Here is an 18,815-nt window from a genome sequence, read left to right on the forward strand (position 1 = left end):
AAATGTAATTTTGATGTTAACTCCCAAACCGCTGCGCAGAAGTCAACCAAACTTCACCCAATAGTGTATTGTATCACATTCTAGTAGTTACATTTTAAAATTTCGTTCTAGGACATTTGGTTTGAGCGCAATTATTAAACTTAGGTCAAAAAAGCCATTTAAGCCTTTTCACAGTGAGATCTATGCGATATGGCCGAGAAATGTAATTTTGATGTTAACTCCCAAACCGCTGCGCAGAAGTAAACCAAACTTCACCCATTAGTGTATTGTATCACAATCTAGTAGTTACATGTGGAAATTTGGTTCTAGGACATTTGATTTGAGCGCAATCCTCAAACTTAGGTCAAAAAAGCCATTTAAGCCTTTTCACAGTGAGATCTATGCGATATGGCCGAGAAATGTAATTTTGATGTTAACTCCCAAACCGCTGCGCAGAAGTCAACCAAACTTCACCCAATAGTGTATTGTATCACAATCTTGTAGTTACATGTGAAAATTTTGTTCTAGGACATTTTGTTTGAACGCAATCATCAAACTTAATTAAAAAAGTCATTTAAGCCTTTTCACAGTTAGATCTATGCGATATGGCCGAGAAATGTAATTTTGATGTTAACTCCCAAACTGCTGCGCAGAAGTCAACTAAACTTCACCCAATAGTGTATTGTATCACATTCTAGTAGTTACATTAGAAAATTTCGTTCTAGGACATTTGGTTCGAGCGCAATCATTAAACTTAATTAAAAAAGTCATTTAAGCCTTTTCACAGTGAGATCTATGCGATATGGCCGAGAAATGTAATTTTGATGTTAACTCCCAAACCGCTGCGCAGAAGTAAACCAAACTTCACCCAATAGTGTATTGTATCACAATCTAGTAGTTACATTTGAAAATTTTGTTCTAGGACATTTTGTTTGAACGCATTCATCAAACTTAATTAAAAAAGTCATTTAAGCCTTTTCACAGTGAGATCTATGCGATATGGCCGAGAAATGTAATTTTGATGTTAAATCCCGAACCGCTGCGCAGAAGTCAACTAAACTTCACCCAATAGTGTATTGTATCACATTCTAGTAGTTACATTTGAAAATTTCGTTCTAGGACATTTGGTTTGAGCGCAATCATTAAACTTAATTAAAAAAGTAATTTAAGCCTTTTCACAGTGAGATCTATGCGATATGGCCGAGAAATGTAATTTTGATGTTAACTCCCAAACCGCTGCGCAGAAGTCAACCAAACTTCACCCAATAGTGTATTGTATCACAATCTAGTAGTTACATTTGAAAATTTTGTTCTAGGACATTTTGTTTGAACGCAATCATCAAACTTAATTAAAAAAGTCATTTAAGCCTTTTCACAGTGAGATCTATGCGATATGGCCGAGAAATGTAATTTTGATGTTAACTCCCAAACCGCTGCGCAGAAGTCAACCAAACTTCACCCAATAGTGTATTGTATCACAGTCTAGTAGTTACATTTGAAAATTTTGTTCTAGAAAATTTTGTTTGAGCGCAATCCTCAAACTTAGGTCAAAAAAGCCATTTAAGCCTTTTCACAGTGAGATCTATGCGATATGGCCGAGAAATGTAATTTTGATGTTAACTCCCAAACCGCTGCGCAGAAGTCAACCAAACTTCACCCAATAGTGTATTGTATCACAATCTAGGAGTTACATTTGAAAATTTTGTTCTAGGAAATTTTGTTTGAGCGCAATCCTCAAACTTAGGTCAAAAAAGCCATTTAAGCCTTTTCACAGTGAGATCTATGCGATATGGCCGAGAAATGTAATTTTGATGTTAACTCCCAAACCGCTGCGCAGAAGTCAACCAAACTTCATCCATTAGTGTATTGTATCACAATCTAGTAATTACATGTGGAAATTTGGTTCTAGGACATTTGATTTGAGCGCAATCCTCAAACTTAGGTCAAAAAAGCCATTTAAGCCTTTTCACAGTGAGATCTATGCGATATGGCCGAGAAATGTAATTTTGATGTTAACTCCCAAACCGCTGCGCAGAAGTCAACCAAACTTCACCCAATAGTGTATTGTATCACAATCTAGTAGTTACATTTGAAAATTTTGTTCTAGGACATTTTGTTTGAACGCAATCATCAAACTTAATTAAAAAAGTCATTTAAGCCCTTTCACAGTGAGATCTATGCGATATGGCCGAGAAATGTAATTTTGATGTTAACTCCCAAACCGCTGCGCAGAAGTCAACCAAACTTCATCCATTAGTGTATTGTATCACAATCTAGTAGTTACATGTGAAAATTTGGTTCTAGGACATTTGATTTGAGCGCAATCCTCAAACTTAGGTCAAAAAAGCCATTTAAGCCTTTTCACAGTGAGATCTATGCGATATGGCCGAGAAATGTAATTTTGATGTTAACTCTCAAACCGCTGCGCAGAAGTCAACCAAACTTCACCCAATAGTGTATTGTATCACAATCTAGTAGTTACATTTGAAAATTTTGTTCTAGGAAATTTTGTTTGAGCGCAATCATCAAACTTAATTAAAAAAGTCATTTAAGCCTTTTCACAGTGAGATCTATGCGATATGGCCGAGAAATGTAATTTTGATGTTAACTCCCAAACCGCTGCGCAGAAGTCAACCAAACTTCACCCATTAGTGTATTGTATCACAATCTAGTAGTTACATGTGAAAATTTGGTTCTAGGACATTTGATTTGAGCGCAATCCTCAAACTTAGGTCAAAAAAGCCATTTAAGCCTTTTCACAGTGAGATCTATGCGATATGGCCGAGAAATGTAAATTTGATGTTAACTCCCAAACCGCTGCGCAGAAGTCAACCAAACTTCACCCAATAGTGTATTGTATCACATTCTAGTAGTTACATTTGAAAATTTCGTTCTAGGACATTTGGTTTGAGCGCAATTATTAAACTTAGGTCAAAAAAGCCATTTAAGCCTTTCCACAGTGAGATCTATGCGATATGGCCGAGAAATGTAATTTTGATGTTAACTCCCAAACCGCTGCGCAGAAGTAAACCAAACTTCACCCATTAGTGTATTGTATCACAATCTAGTAGTTACATGTGGAAATTTGGTTCTAGGACATTTGATTTGAGCGCAATCCTCAAACTTAGGTCAAAAAAGCCATTTAAGCCTTTTCACAGTGAGATCTATGCGATATGGCCGAGAAATGTAATTTTGATGTTAAATCCCAAACCGCTGCGCAGAAGTCAACTAAACTTCACCCAATAATGTATTGTATCACATTCTAGTAGTTACATTTGAAAATTTCGTTCTAGGACATTTGGTTTGAGCGCAATCATTAAACTTAATTAAAAAAGTCATTTAAGCCAGTTCACAGTGAGATCTATGCGATGTGGCCGAGAAATGTAATTTTGATGTTCACTCCCAAACCGCTGCGCAGAAGTCAACCAAACTTCACCCAATAGTGTATTGTATCACAATCTAGTAGTTACATTTGAAAATTTTGTTCTATGACATTTTGTTTGAACGCAATCATCAAACTTAATTAAAAAAGTCATTTAAGCCTTTTCACAGTGAGATCTATGCGATATGGCCGAGAAATGTAATTTTGATGTTAACTCCCAAACCGCTGCGCAGAAGTCAACCAAACTTCACCCAATAGTGTATTGTATCACAATCTAGTAGTTACATTTGAAAATTTTGTTCTAGGAAATTTTGTTTGAGCGCAATAATCAAACTTAATTAAAAAAGTCATTTAAGCCTTTTCACAGTGAGATCTATGCGATATGGCCGAGAAATGTAATTTTGATGTTAACTCCCAAACCGCTGCGCAGAAGTCAACCAAACTTCACCCAATAGTGTATTGTATCACATTCTAGTAGTTACATTTGAAAATTTCGTTCTAGGACATTTGGTTTGAGCGCAATCCTCAAACTTAGGTCAAAAAAGCCATTTAAGCCTTTTCACAGTGAGATCTATGCGATATGGCCGAGAAATGTTATTTTGATGTTAACTCCCAAACCGCTGCGCAGAAGTCAACCAAACTTCATCCATTAGTGTATTGTATCACAATCTAGTAATTACATGTGGAAATTTGGTTCTAGGACATTTGATTTGAGCGCAATCCTCAAACTTAGTTCAAAAAAGCCATTTAAGCCTTTTCACAGTGAGATCTATGCGATATGGCCGAGAAATGTAATTTTGATGTTAACTCCCAAACCGCTGCGCAGAAGTCAACCAAACTTCACCCAATAGTGTATTGTATCACATTCTAGTAGTTACATTTTAAAATTTCGTTCTAGGACATTTGGTTTGAGCGCAATTATTAAACTTAGGTCAAAAAAGCCATTTAAGCCTTTTCACAGTGAGATCTATGCGATATGGCCGAGAAATGTAATTTTGATGTTAACTCCCAAACCGCTGCGCAGAAGTAAACCAAACTTCACCCATTAGTGTATTGTATCACAATCTAGTAGTTACATGTGGAAATTTGGTTCTAGGACATTTGATTTGAGCGCAATCCTCAAACTTAGGTCAAAAAAGCCATTTAAGCCTTTTCACAGTGAGATCTATGCGATATGGCCGAGAAATGTAATTTTGATGTTAACTCCCAAACCGCTGCGCAGAAGTCAACCAAACTTCACCCAATAGTGTATTGTATCACAATCTTGTAGTTACATGTGAAAATTTTGTTCTAGGACATTTTGTTTGAACGCAATCATCAAACTTAATTAAAAAAGTCATTTAAGCCTTTTCACAGTTAGATCTATGCGATATGGCCGAGAAATGTAATTTTGATGTTAACTCCCAAACCGCTGCGCAGAAGTCAACTAAACTCACCCAATAGTGTATTGTATCACATTCTAGTAGTTACATTTGAAAATTTCGTTCTAGGACATTTGGTTTGAGCGCAATTATTAAACTTAGGTCAAAAAAGCCATTTAAGCCTTTCCACAGTGAGATCTATGCGATATGGCCGAGAAATGTAATTTTGATGTTAACTCCCAAACCGCTGCGCAGAAGTAAACCAAACTTCACCCATTAGTGTATTGTATCACAATCTAGTAGTTACATGTGGAAATTTGGTTCTAGGACATTTGATTTGAGCGCAATCCTCAAACTTAGGTCAAAAAAGCCATTTAAGCCTTTTCACAGTGAGATCTATGCGATATGGCCGAGAAATGTAATTTTGATGTTAAATCCCAAACCGCTGCGCAGAAGTCAACTAAACTTCACCCAATAATGTATTGTATCACATTCTAGTAGTTACATTTGAAATTTTCGTTCTAGGACATTTGGTTTGAGCGCAATCATTAAACTTAATTAAAAAAGTCATTTAAGCCAGTTCACAGTGAGATCTATGCGATGTGGCCGAGAAATGTAATTTTGATGTTCACTCCCAAACCGCTGCGCAGAAGTCAACCAAACTTCACCCAATAGTGTATTGTATCACAATCTAGTAGTTACATTTGAAAATTTTGTTCTATGACATTTTGTTTGAACGCAATCATCAAACTTAATTAAAAAAGTCATTTAAGCCTTTTCACAGTGAGATCTATGCGATATGGCCGAGAAATGTAATTTTGATGTTAACTCCCAAACCGCTGCGCAGAAGTCAACCAAACTTCACCCAATAGTGTATTGTATCACAATCTAGTAGTTACATTTGAAAATTTTGTTCTAGGAAATTTTGTTTGAGCGCAATAATCAAACTTAATTAAAAAAGTCATTTAAGCCTTTTCACAGTGAGATCTATGCGATATGGCCGAGAAATGTAATTTTGATGTTAACTCCCAAACCGCTGCGCAGAAGTCAACCAAACTTCACCCAATAGTGTATTGTATCACAATCTAGGAGTTACATTTGAAAATTTTGTTCTAGGAAATTTTGTTTGAGCGCAATCCTCAAACTTAGGTCAAAAAAGCCATTTAAGCCTTTTCACAGTGAGATCTATGCGATATGGCCGAGAAATGTTATTTTGATGTTAACTCCCAAACCGCTGCGCAGAAGTCAACCAAACTTCATCCATTAGTGTATTGTATCACAATCTAGTAATTACATGTGGAAATTTGGTTCTAGGACATTTGATTTGAGCGCAATCCTCAAACTTAGTTCAAAAAAGCCATTTAAGCCTTTTCACAGTGAGATCTATGCGATATGGCCGAGAAATGTAATTTTGATGTTAACTCCCAAACCGCTGCGCAGAAGTCAACCAAACTTCACCCAATAGTGTATTGTATCACATTCTAGTAGTTACATTTTAAAATTTCGTTCTAGGACATTTGGTTTGAGCGCAATTATTAAACTTAGGTCAAAAAAGCCATTTAAGCCTTTTCACAGTGAGATCTATGCGATATGGCCGAGAAATGTAATTTTGATGTTAACTCCCAAACCGCTGCGCAGAAGTAAACCAAACTTCACCCATTAGTGTATTGTATCACAATCTAGTAGTTACATGTGGAAATTTGGTTCTAGCACATTTGATTTGAGCGCAATCCTCAAACTTAGGTCAAAAAAGCCATTTAAGCCTTTTCACAGTGAGATCTATGCGATATGGCCGAGAAATGTAATTTTGATGTTAACTCCCAAACCGCTGCGCAGAAGTCAACCAAACTTCACCCAATAGTGTATTGTATCACAATCTTGTAGTTACATGTGAAAATTTTGTTCTAGGACATTTTGTTTGAACGCAATCATCAAACTTAATTAAAAAAGTCATTTAAGCCTTTTCACAGTTAGATCTATGCGATATGGCCGAGAAATGTAATTTTGATGTTAACTCCCAAACCGCTGCGCAGAAGTCAACTAAACTCACCCAATAGTGTATTGTATCACATTCTAGTAGTTACATTTGAAAATTTCGTTCTAGGACATTTGGTTCGAGCGCAATCATTAAACTTAATTAAAAAAGTCATTTAAGCCTTTTCACAGTGAGATCTATGCGATATGGCCGAGAAATGTAATTTTGATGTTAACTCCCAAACCGCTGCGCAGAAGTCAACCAAACTTCACCCAATAGTGTATTGTATCACAATCTAGTAGTTACATTTGAAAATTTTGTTCTAGGAAATTTTGTTTGAGCGCAATCATCAAACTTAATTAAAAAAGTCATTTAAGCCTTTTCACAGTGAGATCTATGCGATATGGCCGAGAAATGTAATTTTGATGTTAACTCCCAAACCGCTGCGCAGAAGTCAACCAAACTTCACCCAATAGTGTATTGTATCACATTCTAGTAGTTACATTTGAAAATTTCGTTCTAGGACATTTGGTTTGAGCGCACGCATTAAACTTAGGTCAAAAAAGCCATTTAAGCCTTTTCACAGTGAGATCTATGCGATATGGCCGAGAAATGTAATTTTGATGTTAACTCCCAAACCGCTGCGCAGAAGTCAACCAAACTTCACCCAATAGTGTATTGTATCACAGTCTAGTAGTTACATTTGAAAATTTTGTTCTAGAAAATTTTGTTTGAGCGCAATCCTCAAACTTAGGTCAAAAAAGCCATTTAAGCCTTTTCACAGTGAGATCTATGCGATATGGCCGAGAAATGTAATTTTGATGTTAACTCACAAACCGCTGCGCAGAAGTCAACCAAACTTCACCCAATAGTGTATTGTATCACAATCTAGGAGTTACATTTGAAAATTTTGTTCTAGGAAATTTTGTTTGAGCGCAATCCTCAAACTTAGGTCAAAAAAGCCATTTAAGCCTTTTCACAGTGAGATCTATGCGATATGGCCGAGAAATGTAATTTTGATGTTAACTCCCAAACCGCTGCGCAGAAGTCAACCAAACTTCACCCAATAGTGTATTGTATCACATTCTAGTAGTTACATTTTAAAATTTCGTTCTAGGACATTTGGTTTGAGCGCAATTATTAAACTTAGGTCAAAAAAGCCATTTAAGCCTTTTCACAGTGAGATCTATGCGATATGGCCGAGAAATGTAATTTTGATGTTAACTCCCAAACCGCTGCGCAGAAGTAAACCAAACTTCACCCAATAGTGTATTGTATCACAATCTAGTAGTTACATTTGAAAATTTTGTTCTAGGACATTTTGTTTGAACGCATTCATCAAACTTAATTAAAAAAGTCATTTAAGCCTTTTCACAGTGAGATCTATGCGATATGGCCGAGAAATGTAATTTTGATGTTAAATCCCGAACCGCTGCGCAGAAGTCAACTAAACTTCACCCAATAGTGTATTGTATCACATTCTAGTAGTTACATTTGAAAATTTCGTTCTAGGACATTTGGTTTGAGCGCAATCATTAAACTTAATTAAAAAAGTAATTTAAGCCTTTTCACAGTGAGATCTATGCGATATGGCCGAGAAATGTAATTTTGATGTTAACTCCCAAACCGCTGCGCAGAAGTCAACCAAACTTCACCCAATAGTGTATTGTATCACAATCTAGTAGTTACATTTGAAAATTTTGTTCTAGGACATTTTGTTTGAACGCAATCATCAAACTTAATTAAAAAAGTCATTTAAGCCTTTTCACAGTGAGATCTATGCGATATGGCCGAGAAATGTAATTTTGATGTTAACTCCCAAACCGCTGCGCAGAAGTCAACCAAACTTCACCCAATAGTGTATTGTATCACAGTCTAGTAGTTACATTTGAAAATTTTGTTCTAGAAAATTTTGTTTGAGCGCAATCCTCAAACTTAGGTCAAAAAAGCCATTTAAGCCTTTTCACAGTGAGATCTATGCGATATGGCCGAGAAATGTAATTTTGATGTTAACTCCCAAACCGCTGCGCAGAAGTCAACCAAACTTCACCCAATAGTGTATTGTATCACAATCTAGGAGTTACATTTGAAAATTTTGTTCTAGGAAATTTTGTTTGAGCGCAATCCTCAAACTTAGGTCAAAAAAGCCATTTAAGCCTTTTCACAGTGAGATCTATGCGATATGGCCGAGAAATGTAATTTTGATGTTAACTCCCAAACCGCTGCGCAGAAGTCAACCAAACTTCATCCATTAGTGTATTGTATCACAATCTAGTAATTACATGTGGAAATTTGGTTCTAGGACATTTGATTTGAGCGCAATCCTCAAACTTAGGTCAAAAAAGCCATTTAAGCCTTTTCACAGTGAGATCTATGCGATATGGCCGAGAAATGTAATTTTGATGTTAACTCCCAAACCGCTGCGCAGAAGTCAACCAAACTTCACCCAATAGTGTATTGTATCACAATCTAGTAGTTACATTTGAAAATTTTGTTCTAGGACATTTTGTTTGAACGCAATCATCAAACTTAATTAAAAAAGTCATTTAAGCCCTTTCACAGTGAGATCTATGCGATATGGCCGAGAAATGTAATTTTGATGTTAACTCCCAAACCGCTGCGCAGAAGTCAACCAAACTTCATCCATTAGTGTATTGTATCACAATCTAGTAGTTACATGTGAAAATTTGGTTCTAGGACATTTGATTTGAGCGCAATCCTCAAACTTAGGTCAAAAAAGCCATTTAAGCCTTTTCACAGTGAGATCTATGCGATATGGCCGAGAAATGTAATTTTGATGTTAACTCTCAAACCGCTGCGCAGAAGTCAACCAAACTTCACCCAATAGTGTATTGTATCACAATCTAGTAGTTACATTTGAAAATTTTGTTCTAGGAAATTTTGTTTGAGCGCAATCATCAAACTTAATTAAAAAAGTCATTTAAGCCTTTTCACAGTGAGATCTATGCGATATGGCCGAGAAATGTAATTTTGATGTTAACTCCCAAACCGCTGCGCAGAAGTCAACCAAACTTCACCCATTAGTGTATTGTATCACAATCTAGTAGTTACATGTGAAAATTTGGTTCTAGGACATTTGATTTGAGCGCAATCCTCAAACTTAGGTCAAAAAAGCCATTTAAGCCTTTTCACAGTGAGATCTATGCGATATGGCCGAGAAATGTAAATTTGATGTTAACTCCCAAACCGCTGCGCAGAAGTCAACCAAACTTCACCCAATAGTGTATTGTATCACATTCTAGTAGTTACATTTGAAAATTTCGTTCTAGGACATTTGGTTTGAGCGCAATTATTAAACTTAGGTCAAAAAAGCCATTTAAGCCTTTCCACAGTGAGATCTATGCGATATGGCCGAGAAATGTAATTTTGATGTTAACTCCCAAACCGCTGCGCAGAAGTAAACCAAACTTCACCCATTAGTGTATTGTATCACAATCTAGTAGTTACATGTGGAAATTTGGTTCTAGGACATTTGATTTGAGCGCAATCCTCAAACTTAGGTCAAAAAAGCCATTTAAGCCTTTTCACAGTGAGATCTATGCGATATGGCCGAGAAATGTAATTTTGATGTTAAATCCCAAACCGCTGCGCAGAAGTCAACTAAACTTCACCCAATAATGTATTGTATCACATTCTAGTAGTTACATTTGAAAATTTCGTTCTAGGACATTTGGTTTGAGCGCAATCATTAAACTTAATTAAAAAAGTCATTTAAGCCAGTTCACAGTGAGATCTATGCGATGTGGCCGAGAAATGTAATTTTGATGTTCACTCCCAAACCGCTGCGCAGAAGTCAACCAAACTTCACCCAATAGTGTATTGTATCACAATCTAGTAGTTACATTTGAAAATTTTGTTCTATGACATTTTGTTTGAACGCAATCATCAAACTTAATTAAAAAAGTCATTTAAGCCTTTTCACAGTGAGATCTATGCGATATGGCCGAGAAATGTAATTTTGATGTTAACTCCCAAACCGCTGCGCAGAAGTCAACCAAACTTCACCCAATAGTGTATTGTATCACAATCTAGTAGTTACATTTGAAAATTTTGTTCTAGGAAATTTTGTTTGAGCGCAATAATCAAACTTAATTAAAAAAGTCATTTAAGCCTTTTCACAGTGAGATCTATGCGATATGGCCGAGAAATGTAATTTTGATGTTAACTCCCAAACCGCTGCGCAGAAGTCAACCAAACTTCACCCAATAGTGTATTGTATCACATTCTAGTAGTTACATTTGAAAATTTCGTTCTAGGACATTTGGTTTGAGCGCAATCCTCAAACTTAGGTCAAAAAAGCCATTTAAGCCTTTTCACAGTGAGATCTATGCGATATGGCCGAGAAATGTTATTTTGATGTTAACTCCCAAACCGCTGCGCAGAAGTCAACCAAACTTCATCCATTAGTGTATTGTATCACAATCTAGTAATTACATGTGGAAATTTGGTTCTAGGACATTTGATTTGAGCGCAATCCTCAAACTTAGTTCAAAAAAGCCATTTAAGCCTTTTCACAGTGAGATCTATGCGATATGGCCGAGAAATGTAATTTTGATGTTAACTCCCAAACCGCTGCGCAGAAGTCAACCAAACTTCACCCAATAGTGTATTGTATCACATTCTAGTAGTTACATTTTAAAATTTCGTTCTAGGACATTTGGTTTGAGCGCAATTATTAAACTTAGGTCAAAAAAGCCATTTAAGCCTTTTCACAGTGAGATCTATGCGATATGGCCGAGAAATGTAATTTTGATGTTAACTCCCAAACCGCTGCGCAGAAGTAAACCAAACTTCACCCATTAGTGTATTGTATCACAATCTAGTAGTTACATGTGGAAATTTGGTTCTAGGACATTTGATTTGAGCGCAATCCTCAAACTTAGGTCAAAAAAGCCATTTAAGCCTTTTCACAGTGAGATCTATGCGATATGGCCGAGAAATGTAATTTTGATGTTAACTCCCAAACCGCTGCGCAGAAGTCAACCAAACTTCACCCAATAGTGTATTGTATCACAATCTTGTAGTTACATGTGAAAATTTTGTTCTAGGACATTTTGTTTGAACGCAATCATCAAACTTAATTAAAAAAGTCATTTAAGCCTTTTCACAGTTAGATCTATGCGATATGGCCGAGAAATGTAATTTTGATGTTAACTCCCAAACCGCTGCGCAGAAGTCAACTAAACTCACCCAATAGTGTATTGTATCACATTCTAGTAGTTACATTTGAAAATTTCGTTCTAGGACATTTGGTTCGAGCGCAATCATTAAACTTAATTAAAAAAGTCATTTAAGCCTTTTCACAGTGAGATCTATGCGATATGGCCGAGAAATGTAATTTTGATGTTAACTCCCAAACCGCTGCGCAGAAGTCAACCAAACTTCACCCAATAGTGTATTGTATCACAATCTAGTAGTTACATTTGAAAATTTTGTTCTAGGAAATTTTGTTTGAGCGCAATCATCAACTTAATTAAAAAAGTCATTTAAGCCTTTTCACAGTGAGATCTATGCGATATGGCCGAGAAATGTAATTTTGATGTTAACTCCCAAACCGCTGCGCAGAAGTCAACCAAACTTCACCCAATAGTGTATTGTATCACATTCTTGTAGTTACATTTGAAAATTTCGTTCTAGGACATTTGGTTTGAGCGCACTCATTAAACTTAGGTCAAAAAAGCCATTTAAGCCTTTTCACAGTGAGATCTATGCGATATGGCCGAGAAATGTAATTTTGATGTTAACTCCCAAACTGCTGCGCAGAAGTCAACCAAACTTCACCCAATAGTGTATTGTATCACAGTCTAGTAGTTATATTTGAAAATTTTGTTCTAGAAAATTTTGTTTGAGCGCAATCCTCAAACTTAGGTCAAAAAAGCCATTTAAGCCTTTTCACAGTGAGATCTATGCGATATGGCCGAGAAATGTAATTTTGATGTTAACTCCCAAACCGCTGCGCAGAAGTCAACCAAACTTCACCCAATAGTGTATTGTATCACAATCTAGGAGTTACATTTGAAAATTTTGTTCTAGGAAATTTTGTTTGAGCGCAATCCTCAAACTTAGGTCAAAAAAGCCATTTAAGCCTTTTCACAGTGAGATCTATGCGATATGGCCGAGAAATGTTATTTTGATGTTAACTCCCAAACCGCTGCGCAGAAGTCAACCAAACTTCATCCATTAGTGTATTGTATCACAATCTAGTAATTACATGTGGAAATTTGGTTCTAGGACATTTGATTTGAGCGCAATCCTCAAACTTAGGTCAAAAAAGCCATTTAAGCCTTTTCACAGTGAGATCTATGCGATATGGCCGAGAAATGTAATTTTGATGTTAACTCCCAAACCGCTGCGCAGAAGTCAACCAAACTTCACCCAATAGTGTATTGTATCACAATCTAGTAGTTACATTTGAAAATTTTGTTCTAGGACATTTTGTTTGAATGCAATCATCAAACTTAATTAAAAAAGTCATTTAAGCCCTTTCACAGTGAGATCTATGCGATATGGCCGAGAAATGTAATTTTGATGTTAACTCCCAAACCGCTGCGCAGAAGTCAACCAAACTTCATCCATTAGTGTATTGTATCACAATCTAGTAGTTACATGTGAAAATTTGGTTCTAGGACATTTGATTTGAGCGCAATCCTCAAACTTAGGTCAAAAAAGCCATTTAAGCCTTTTCACAGTGAGATGTATGCGATATGGCCGAGAAATGTAATTTTGATGTTAACTCCCAAACCGCTGCGCAGAAGTCAACCAAACTTCACCCAATAGTGTATTGTATCACAATCTAGTAGTTACATTTGAAAATTTTGTTCTAGGAAATTTTGTTTGAGCGCAATCATCAAACTTAATTAAAAAAGTCATTTAAGCCTTTTCACAGTGAGATCTATGCGATATGGCCGAGAAATGTAATTTTGATGTTAACTCCCAAACCGCTGCGCAGAAGTCAACCAAACTTCACCCATTAGTGTATTGTATCACAATCTAGTAGTTACATGTGAAAATTTGGTTCTAGGACATTTGATTTGAGCGCAATCCTCAAACTTAGGTCAAAAAAGCCATTTAAGCCTTTTCACAGTGAGATCTATGCGATATGGCCGAGAAATGTAAATTTGATGTTAACTCCCAAACCGCTGCGCAGAAGTCAACCAAACTTCACCCAATAGTGTATTGTATCACATTCTAGTAGTTACATTTGAAAATTTCGTTCTAGGACATTTGGTTTGAGCGCAATTATTAAACTTAGGTCAAAAAAGCCATTTAAGCCTTTTCACAGTGAGATCTATGCGATATGGCCGAGAAATGTAATTTTGATGTTAACTCCCAAACCGCTGCGCAGAAGTAAACCAAACTTCACCCATTAGTGTATTGTATCACAATCTAGTAGTTACATGTGGAAATTTGGTTCTAGGACATTTGATTTGAGCGCAATCCTCAAACTTAGGTCAAAAAAGCCATTTAAGCCTTTTCACAGTGAGATCTATGCGATATGGCCGAGAAATGTAATTTTGATGTTAAATCCCAAACCGCTGCGCAGAAGTCAACTAAACTTCACCCAATAGTGTATTGTATCACATTCTAGTAGTTACATTTGAAAATTTCGTTCTAGGACATTTGGTTTGAGCGCAATCATTAAACTTAATTAAAAAAGTCATTTAAGCCAGTTCACAGTGAGATCTATGCGATGTGGCCGAGAAATGTAATTTTGATGTTCACTCCCAAACCGCTGCGCAGAAGTCAACCAAACTTCACCCAATAGTGTATTGTATCACAATCTAGTAGTTACATTTGAAAATTTTGTTCTATGACATTTTGTTTGAACGCAATCATCAAACTTAATTAAAAAAGTCATTTAAGCCTTTTCACAGTGAGATCTATGCGATATGGCCGAGAAATGTAATTTTGATGTTAACTCCCAAACCGCTGCGCAGAAGTCAACCAAACTTCACCCAATAGTGTATTGTATCACAATCTAGTAGTTACATTTGAAAATTTTGTTCTAGGAAATTTTGTTTGAGCGCAATCATCAAACTTAATTAAAAAAGTCATTTAAGCCTTTTCACAGTGAGATCTATGCGATATGGCCGAGAAATGTAATTTTGATGTTAACTCCCAAACCGCTGCGCAGAAGTCAACCAAACTTCACCCAATAGTGTATTGTATCACATTCTAGTAGTTACATTTGAAAATTTCGTTCTAGGACATTTGGTTTGAGCGCAATCATTAAACTTAGGTCAAAAAAGCCATTTAAGCCTTTTCACAGTGAGATCTATGCGATATGGCCGAGAAATGTAAATTTGATGTTAACTCCCAAACCGCTTCGCAGAAGTCAACCAAACTTCACCCAATAGTGTATTGTATCACATTCTAGTAGTTACATTTGAAAATTTCGTTCTAGGACATTTGGTTTGAGCGCAATTATTAAACTTAGGTCAAAAAAGCCATTTAAGCCTTTTCACAGTGAGATCTATGCGATATGGCCGAGAAATGTAATTTTGATGTTAACTCCCAAACCGCTGCGCAGAAGTAAACCAAACTTCACCCATTAGTGTATTGTATCACAATCTAGTAGTTACATGTGGAAATTTGGTTCTAGGACATTTGATTTGAGCGCAATCCTCAAACTTAGGTCAAAAAAGCCATTTAAGCCTTTTCACAGTGAGATCTATGCGATATGGCCGAGAAATGTAATTTTGATGTTAAATCCCAAACCGCTGCGCAGAAGTCAACTAAACTTCACCCAATAGTGTATTGTATCACATTCTAGTAGTTACATTTGAAAATTTCGTTCTAGGACATTTGGTTTGAGCGCAATCATTAAACTTAATTAAAAAAGTCATTTAAGCCAGTTCACAGTGAGATCTATGCGATGTGGCCGAGAAATGTAATTTTGATGTTCACTCCCAAACCGCTGCGCAGAAGTCAACCAAACTTCACCCAATAGTGTATTGTATCACAATCTAGTAGTTACATTTGAAAATTTTGTTCTATGACATTTTGTTTGAACGCAATCATCAAACTTAATTAAAAAAGTCATTTAAGCCTTTTCACAGTGAGATCTATGCGATATGGCCGAGAAATGTAATTTTGATGTTAACTCCCAAACCGCTGCGCAGAAGTCAACCAAACTTCACCCAATAGTGTATTGTATCACAATCTAGTAGTTACATTTGAAAATTTTGTTCTAGGAAATTTTGTTTGAGCGCAATCATCAAACTTAATTAAAAAAGTCATTTAAGCCTTTTCACAGTGAGATCTATGCGATATGGCCGAGAAATGTAATTTTAATGTTAACTCCAAAACCGCTGCGCAGAAGTCAACCAAACTTCATCCATTAGTGTATTGTATCACAATCTAGTAGTTACATGTGAAAATTTGGTTCTAGGACATTTGATTTGAGCGCAATCCTCAAACTTAGGTCAAAAAAGCCATTTAAGCCTTTTCACAGTGAGATCTATGCGATATGGCCGAGAAATGTAATTTTGATGTTAACTCCCAAACCGCTGCGCAGAAGTCAACCAAACTTCACCCAATAGTGTATTGTATCACAATCTAGTAGTTACATTTGAAAATTTTGTTCTAGGAAATTTTGTTTGAGCGCAATCATCAAACTTAATTAAAAAAGTCATTTAAGCCCTTTCACAGTGAGATCTATGCGATATGGCCGAGAAATGTAATTTTGATGTTAACTCCCAAACCGCTGCGCAGAAGTCAACCAAACTTCATCCATTAGTGTATTGTATCACAATCTAGTAGTTACATGTGAAAATTTGGTTCTAGGACATTTGATTTGAGCGCAATCCTCAAACTTAGGTCAAAAAAGCCATTTAAGCCTTTTCACAGTGAGATCTATGCGATATGGCCGAGAAATGTAATTTTGATGTTAACTCCCAAACCGCTGCGCAGAAGTCAACCAAACTTCACCCAATAGTGTATTGTATCACAATCTAGTAGTTACATTTGAAAATTTTGTTCTAGGAAATTTTGTTTGAGCGCAATCATCAAACTTAATTAAAAAAGTCATTTAAGCCTTTTCACAGTGAGATCTATGCGATATGGCCGAGAAATGTAATTTTGATGTTAACTCCCAAACCGCTGCGCAGAAGTCAACCAAACTTCACCCATTAGTGTATTGTATCACAATCTAGTAGTTACATGTGAAAATTTGGTTCTAGGACATTTGATTTGAGCGCAATCCTCAAACTTAGGTCAAAAAAGCCATTTAAGCCTTTTCACAGTGAGATCTATGCGATATGGCCGAGAAATGTAAATTTGATGTTAACTCCCAAACCGCTGCGCAGAAGTCAACCAAACTTCACCCAATAGTGTATTGTATCACATTCTAGTAGTTACATTTGAAAATTTCGTTCTAGGACATTTGGTTTGAGCGCAATTATTAAACTTAGGTCAAAAAAGCCATTTAAGCCTTTTCACAGTGAGATCTATGCGATATGGCCGAGAAATGTAATTTTGATGTTAACTCCCAAACCGCTGCGCAGAAGTAAACCAAACTTCACCCATTAGTGTATTGTATCACAATCTAGTAGTTACATGTGGAAATTTGGTTCTAGGACATTTGATTTGAGCGCAATCCTCAAACTTAGGTCAAAAAAGCCATTTAAGCCTTTTCACAGTGAGATCTATGCGATATGGCCGAGAAATGTAATTTTGATGTTAAATCCCAAACCGCTGCGCAGAAGTCAACTAAACTTCACCCAATAGTGTATTGTATCACATTCTAGTAGTTACATTTGAAAATTTCGTTCTAGGACATTTGGTTTGAGCGCAATCATTAAACTTAATTAAAAAAGTCATTTAAGCCAGTTCACAGTGAGATCTTTGCGATGTGGCCGAGAAATGTAATTTTGATGTTCACTCCCAAACCGCTGCGCAGAAGTCAACCAAACTTCACCCAATAGTGTATTGTATCACAATCTAGTAGTTACATTTGAAAATTTTGTTCTATGACATTTTGTTTGAACGCAATCATCAAACTTAATTAAAAAAGTCATTTAAGCCTTTTCACAGTGAGATCTATGCGATATGGCCAGAAATGTAATTTTGATGTTAACTCCCAAACCGCTGCGCAGAAGTCAACCAAACTTCACCCAATAGTGTATTGTATCACAATCTAGTAGTTACATGTGAAAATTTTGTTCTAGGAAATTTTGTTTGAGCGCAATCATCAAACTTAATTTAAAAAGTCATTTAAGCCTTTTCACAGTGAGATCTATGCGATATGGCCGAGAAATGTAATTTTGATGTTAACTCCCAAACCGCTGCGCAGAAGTCAACCAAACTTCACCCATTAGTGTATTGTATCACAATCTAGTAGTTACATGTGAAAATTTGGTTCTAGGACATTTGATTTGAGCGCAATCCTCAAACTTAGGTCAAAAAAGCCATTTAAGCCTTTTCACAGTGAGATCTATGCGATATGGCCGAGAAATGTAATTTTGATGTTAACTCCCAAACCGCTGCGCAGAAGTCAACCAACCTTCACCCAATAGTGTATTGTATCACAATCTAGTAGTTACATTTGAAAATTTTGTTCTAGGACATTTTGTTTGAACGCAATCATCAAACTTAATTAAAAAAGTCATTTAAGCCTTTTCACAGTGAGATCTATGCGATATGGCCGAGAAATGTAATTTTGATGTTAACTCCCAAACCGCTGCGCAGAAGTCAACCAAACTTCACCCAATAGTGTATTGTATCACAATCTAGTAGTTACATTTGAAAATTTTGTTCTAGGAAATTTTGTTTGAGCGCAATCATCAAACTTAATTAAAAAAGTCATTTAAGCCTTTTCACAGTGAGATCTATGCGATATGGCCGAGAAATGTAATTTTGATGTTAACTCCCAAACCGCTGCGCAGAAGTCAACCAAACTTCACCCATTAGTGTAGTGTATCACAATCTAGTAGTTACATGTGAAAATTTGGTTCTAGGACATTTGATTTGAGCGCAATCCTCAAACTTAGGTCAAAAAAGCCATTTAAGCCTTTTCACAGTGAGATCTATGCGATATGGCCGAGAAATGTAATTTTGATGTTAACTCCCAAACCGCTGCGCAGAAGTCAACCAAACT

The sequence above is a fragment of the Corythoichthys intestinalis genome, unplaced genomic scaffold (genome assembly GCF_030265065.1).
Source record: "Corythoichthys intestinalis isolate RoL2023-P3 unplaced genomic scaffold, ASM3026506v1 HiC_scaffold_24, whole genome shotgun sequence".
Classification (NCBI taxonomy): domain Eukaryota; kingdom Metazoa; phylum Chordata; class Actinopteri; order Syngnathiformes; family Syngnathidae; genus Corythoichthys; species Corythoichthys intestinalis.